This window comes from Brachionichthys hirsutus, chromosome 24, assembly GCF_040956055.1.
Source record: "Brachionichthys hirsutus isolate HB-005 chromosome 24, CSIRO-AGI_Bhir_v1, whole genome shotgun sequence".
NCBI classification, from domain to species: Eukaryota; Metazoa; Chordata; class Actinopteri; order Lophiiformes; family Brachionichthyidae; genus Brachionichthys; species Brachionichthys hirsutus.
In genome coordinates this window covers 2,278,523-2,284,522 of record NC_090920.1, presented here as the reverse complement: position 1 = coordinate 2,284,522, position 6,000 = coordinate 2,278,523, and positions in this window count along the sequence as shown.

Below are 6,000 nucleotides of genomic sequence, written 5' to 3'. Positions count from 1 at the left end.
TGAACAGCGCCACGCTTCCAGTCGTACGGCGCCATAGAACGATCTCCCTGCAGAGCGCTTCTCATTTGACCGAAGGCCAAACGGGAAGCAGGGAGACATTCCTGTAACCAGCGTGTTAATATATGTAGACTCGGAAGAGGAGAAAACCTAAATACGTCCCTGCAACCATCCTCAGTGACCCGTGAGGGCGGCGCGTCGGCGCCCCCCCCCCGGGCGGGGCTTAATGCGCTCCGGTGTCTCTTTGCTCGCTGCGCCGAGGTGACGTCTGCAACTACATAAATCTGATTTAGAGGGTTTGCACACTGAATAAGCAAATGCATGAGCACAGCATCACCTCACATCAGGAGGAGGAGGAGGAGGAAGAGGAGGAGGAAGAGGAAACAATGAGGGGGGAATGTGGCTTCCTTTCTCTCAGGCTTGTGGGAATCTGAAGGTAGCAGGCAGCGAGGAGGCAGACTGTTAATTAAACAGAAAGTCAGGAGGCGGGGCCGATTGTGAAGTTTCTATTCATCATCTTAATAGTTTACAGATTAAAAAAAAATCCCAAATCTGGAAGGAAGCGGAGAAAAATCAGGAAGTGATTAATCCCGTTTTCGTCTCAGACTGTGTGAGCGTCAAGATGCTTGATGCTAAAACATGCCGATCATCTCCGGACCCGGACCTGGACCTGGACCTGAGGTCCGGCGTGGTGTCCCGGGCTCGGCGCCGATGAGCGCCGATGAGCGCCGATGAGCGCCGATGAGCTCCTGCGGCCTCGCTCCGCTGCAGCGTCGTCTTGTCCGCTTGTTGCACGACTTTCCTTGCCGGTGAATATCTGGTTGCCATGTATGCGTTTCAGCAGGACTTCGCCCTCGTGGACCGGCGCCGGCTTCCACTGATTCGACCCGACTGAGTGCCAGGAAGGGAACCGAGTCAGGCAACGGGGGGGGGGGACATGTAAAAAGGCCAGACGGGTTTTTATTTGGAGACGGGGACTCGGTCGGACAATCGCTGGTTGGAGAAGTGAGCAAAAGTGAAATGGGATTATTTTACATAATGGCAGCAGTGACAGGAAGGTCATCGGGGTCGTCTGCTGAGGAGACGAACTTCACCGCCCCGGAGCGAGACACAACCTGTGCTGGCGCCGCAAGCAAAACGGCACCACGTCCAGAGTTGTAAATATGAGCTCCTGAATCTGTTCCATAAAGAAGAGGAAGGATTCCCATGCATATGGGAGGACAACAGGAGACAGAAGGAGACGGGCTGATGGGACATGTAGTCCCAACACGCCTCCTTTAATGACCTTCATATAGAACTCATTTGAGTCGGAGTCGGAGCGGCTCCACCCGGGGACGGGAACGCATCCGTCCTAAAGCCCATCCATGCCTGGCCCTGCAGAGGAGGCCCCGGCTCGCCTTCGGAGACGCTGTCGGGGGGCACAGGGCTCCACCGGGCTCCACCGGATGCACGCAGAGATAATGTTTATCTCATCCGTACCGTACTGGGGGCCCGAGGATGTGGTCTGGGAGCAAAGCGAGCCTCCTCGGTGAAGGACGGCGACCCTGGAAGCCTCGCTGAGGGTCCAGACTCGGGCAGAAAATCCCTTCGGTGCGGCTCGGAGAAGGATTGTGTTTCCTGTTAAACGCCGTGTGTCCATATTTGACTGTTTGCATCTTTGCATGTTGGTTAATTAGGAACGTCTCGTCGCTGCAGGCGATCCAGCGCTGGGGGGGCGGGGGGGGGTTTAACGGTGGCTCTATTTTTAGCCCGACATCTGAAGTATCCATGCAGTCTAAATGTGGGAAAAGCCTGTCCTCCTTCCTCTTCGGGTGTCTGATGTTTCCCAGCAAGGCCTGATGCAGGCCTGTGTGAGTGTGTAAGGGCGTGAACGTGTGTGTGTGTGTGTGTGTGTGTGCGCGCGACCAGCGGACTGTGGGAGGACTTCCTCTGTGGATCCTCTGTTTTCTTTTCCCAGAATGACATTCCGAAGCTGTTTCACTTTTCAAGCAGGAAGTGGAGACCATCCAAAAATGATTCAAACCAGGAACAGCAACACAACCGCTCGGGCGCCGCCACGGAGTTCAGAGTGCTGACAAAGTCAAACAGTCACGACGTGTTTGTTTCGTCAATCTGAAAAGCACATTGAAGTCCGGGAAAGTGGATCCCAGCTTTTGGGATGGCTGGATATTCCCGTTTTTCTGCAGGTTAAAGCTCATCTGCTGGAAAAGGAATCGTCTCTTCGGCTCTGGAGACGGGGGCCTGATGCCGGGCCCGCCGGTCCACATGACCTCACATCGCTAAGCAACCCGGGTTCCTGAATGCAACAGTTGGAAAATCTGCTCCTGGAAGCTGGGAGTAGCGGCGCTACGGCAACAGGAAAGAGATATGTAGGTTTTATTTTTAGACAAAGCGAAGTATTCCTCCGTAAATGATGCATGATGGGGGCTGCCATGCATTGTTAACCAGGCTTCATATCCCTTCTCATGACTCCGGGTCGGCGTAAGTGCAACCTATCCTGGTTTTCCAGAGCTACACCCGAGCTCTGCCTCAGCTCGGTGAATTATTGAGCAGCTGACAGATGCTGCAGGACGATGACTCGACACAAACGCACCGACCGGACATGGCGTTCCGCTCGGTTCTGACGCTTCCCTCGTCTGAGCCGCCCCCCAAAAAAAGTCCAATCGAATCCAGAAAACTGGATGTAAATGAGAGGGAGGATCATTTATCCACAGAAGAACTGGTTGATCTGCCTCTCCTTCCTGCTTCTTTCTCTTCTCACGGTAGGATGGCGGAGGAGGGGGTGGTGCTGGGGGGGGGGGGGGGGGGCAGCTGAACGAGGTAGTTATGATGGACCGTCACTCAGATCCTGACAGCAGCTTTCCCAGCCACTCATGCTCCGAGGAGTCCAATTGATAAGACGACTCTGTCAATGTCACGGGGGCGTTTAAATGCACTGGCGGTGCTGTCGGATGAATCACATCAAACATCTCCGACGGATGCCCCTCTTCCCTCTTTGTCCGTAATTGTGGTCTGCCTGTCCTCCCGTAGATGTTCAATCCCTCGACCCGGCCGCCAATTGGCTCTGACAAGGGGGAAACCAGTTCCTGTCAAAACTATTAAAAGGGGAGGCTGATATTTAAGAGGCGTACGGGATAATGGATATCCATCACCTCCCTGCGAAGGAGCGCTTCTTCCCCGGATGAAAGTAAAGTTATTACTTGGCTGCGATGACTCCATACTTCTTCTTCGGCGAGAGGGAATGTGACAGGTAGCGACGCCGATGGGCATGAAGGAGCATGAATAAGTCAGGGGGAAGAGGGCGTTAAATATTCATGCCACCGATATCGCTCTTTGTCATATCCTCTTTAACTACAATGATTACAGGCATGGGGGGGGGGGGGGGGGGGGAGGGTCCTTAAACTGGCGCTGGCTAGACGTGTCGCGCAGCATCAAGTCACGGCTGGATATTTAACCTGAGGCTACGAGGATTTGCTGCTAGCGCCGGTGGATGGGCGGGGAGCGCTTTTACAGACTGCCATGTTGTCTTTACAATGAAAACTGGATGTTTGTCAGGTGTCCTGATCGACCCTCTTGGGCCCTTTGAAGTGGGACACGCCCCGCCGGTTCCATCGGATCAGGGTCCTGAAGGCTTCCGAGACGCTTCCTGGCTGCAAATCCTTTCGGAAATTAACTTTCTTCTCAATTAAATGCAATTAAAACATTCTCAGTTAGTCACCCCAACAGATGTCCCCAAAATCCAAACCCCGGTCCCATGACAACCTCACGTTCCGGTCAGTCCGGATCCGCACTTTGGCAGCTGTTGCTGTTGAGCGGATCGTGTTGGCGTGCGGAAACAAAAAGAAGGCTGCAACTCTTCAACGGGGGGCGAGCAGGAAGGTGCGCTGCTCTGGAAAGTTGCCCAGAAAGTTTCCTTGACAACCCCAAAGAGTCGCATCCCAAGAAAAGATTCCCGGAACTCCCACGTGATGATCCGGCTCGTTAACTGAAAACACCGGCCAGCCCGACAGAGGCAGGAAGAGCTCAGTCCAAGGTGAAGCTGTCAGGCGCCACCTTAAAGCAGCAGATTGATGGCGCCGTGTTCCTGAACACGCTTGGCTTCAGATGCAGAAGCGGAAAGGGACGGCAGCCCAACGCCAACGCAACGGCGCCGCAGATCGAAGGGACCTCGCAGCGCACCCCGTAAATCCTAAAATCAAAACTCAGCATCCCTCGCTTTTCCAAACGCACACGCTGTCATAAAAGCATTCCCATCGACAAATGAGTCTGCGGGAAAGGTCAATAGTTAATTGAATAATCTATCACCTTGGGATGGACAGAGTGCACCGCACCATGCAATCAATGGCAGGCACATTAAAAGGTCAGCCGCAGACTTCCATGATGAGTCACCTGGTTAATGTTCGCTTTGGTTCTACGCGGCTCCGGCTCGCTGACGGTCAAACGGCAGGTGCAAAGGAAGAACGAGGAGGGGTCCGAGTACGGGTCCCTGCGGCGCTCAGAACGAATCAGCAACACGCGTGGCGGACGCATCGGGTCACAGAAAGACGCCGTTTCGTATCTCACGCAAGAGGAATCACACAAAGGGCTGGCGAGCATTAGCGATGCAACAGGAGCGCTCGTTTAGAGCCACGGCGGCGCATTTGCAGCGATATCATTGCGTTGCCGTGGCCACCCCATCAATTATAGATGGGGGAGCATTTCCTTATAATGGCAATTTATTCCCGTTCGCGTCGGGCCTTCCGCAGGAAGGTGCGGCGGCTCGTCTTTGGAACGGCGGGCGGCGTTGCAATGTTAACAGATGCTTCCGAGAAAAAATAATAATTATGCAAATGCGAGACGGAATAATTATAGACATATTCATTATTTATAGGTTTGCTTTTGCTTTGTGCCATCATAAAGTAATTGTGAGCTCCGTGCAGCTTTCTCCTTTAATTGTGGCTGCACAGAACGATGTCGTTTGTTTCAACCTCGGCTAACGCACTTTCATTACGACCATCGGCGAGAAGGATGCTGATTGCCAATTTGCTGCCGCGAGAAACTTCATATTTTCTTTACTTTCATACGCAGGCATTTGTTTGTTTTGTTTTTTTCTTCCTCGCCACACATCTAAATGTTTACTTTGCAGGGAATATTAAATTATAAAATCCATATAAATGAGTGAAATGACGGCCCCCGCCGAGGAGAATCTTATTGATGTAATCAGCGAATGGCACCGAGCAGCCATTTCTTCCGGTAATTGGACGTGGCGGCGCAGGCGCTCGTTTGTCCAGCGATTAGTCTTTTGTTTAAAGTCGTCTTCAGTGAGTCACAGCAGGTTGACGCAGACGTCTGGCACGCCGTGCATCGAGATCAGGACGATCATTGAATCCCTCCATTGTCTGATTTGATGTTTTATTCTGATAAACCGGTTTTAAGAGGTATCTTTTTAGCTGCCGTCCTGCAGACGATGTTTGCTCCGCCTTTCTCTTTTAACTCGGAACGACGAAACCGACTCGAGGATAGAACCGAACGGAGTCGGAGTCTTGTCGAAAGCTAATCGCGTCGTTCCGTTTTCATGCGGCGCTAACAGCATCCCCTGAACGCAGCTGAATGCTGTTAGCGGTCGCTCTTGTCACGGAGGACGGGCTTCCGGCTCTCCGGGGGTTTTTGGCGATGGACCTCTTCACATTGATCCTCTGTGGCGTTTGTTTGTCATCCCACGAAACCATCACTGTCAAACCCGGCGCCGCTCTATTCCCGACGCGCCGCTCATCCCGAAGAGGCTTTAGACGTACAATTAGCCACGGCTAGCGGCGACTTAGCGAGTCCGACTCGCCGTCCTGTTGGTCTGAAAACACGGCGGATTGTCTCAGACGAGGACGCAGGAAGTGCTCGATCCTCAGCCGGCTGATGCGATGTGAGTCTTTAATAATTCATCGGCTACATCGTGTCACGCCTGTCTCCGAGGTGATGGCGCCATCCCAGCGCCGCCATCGTGACAGACGCTTAAAGAAGCGCTTCCTT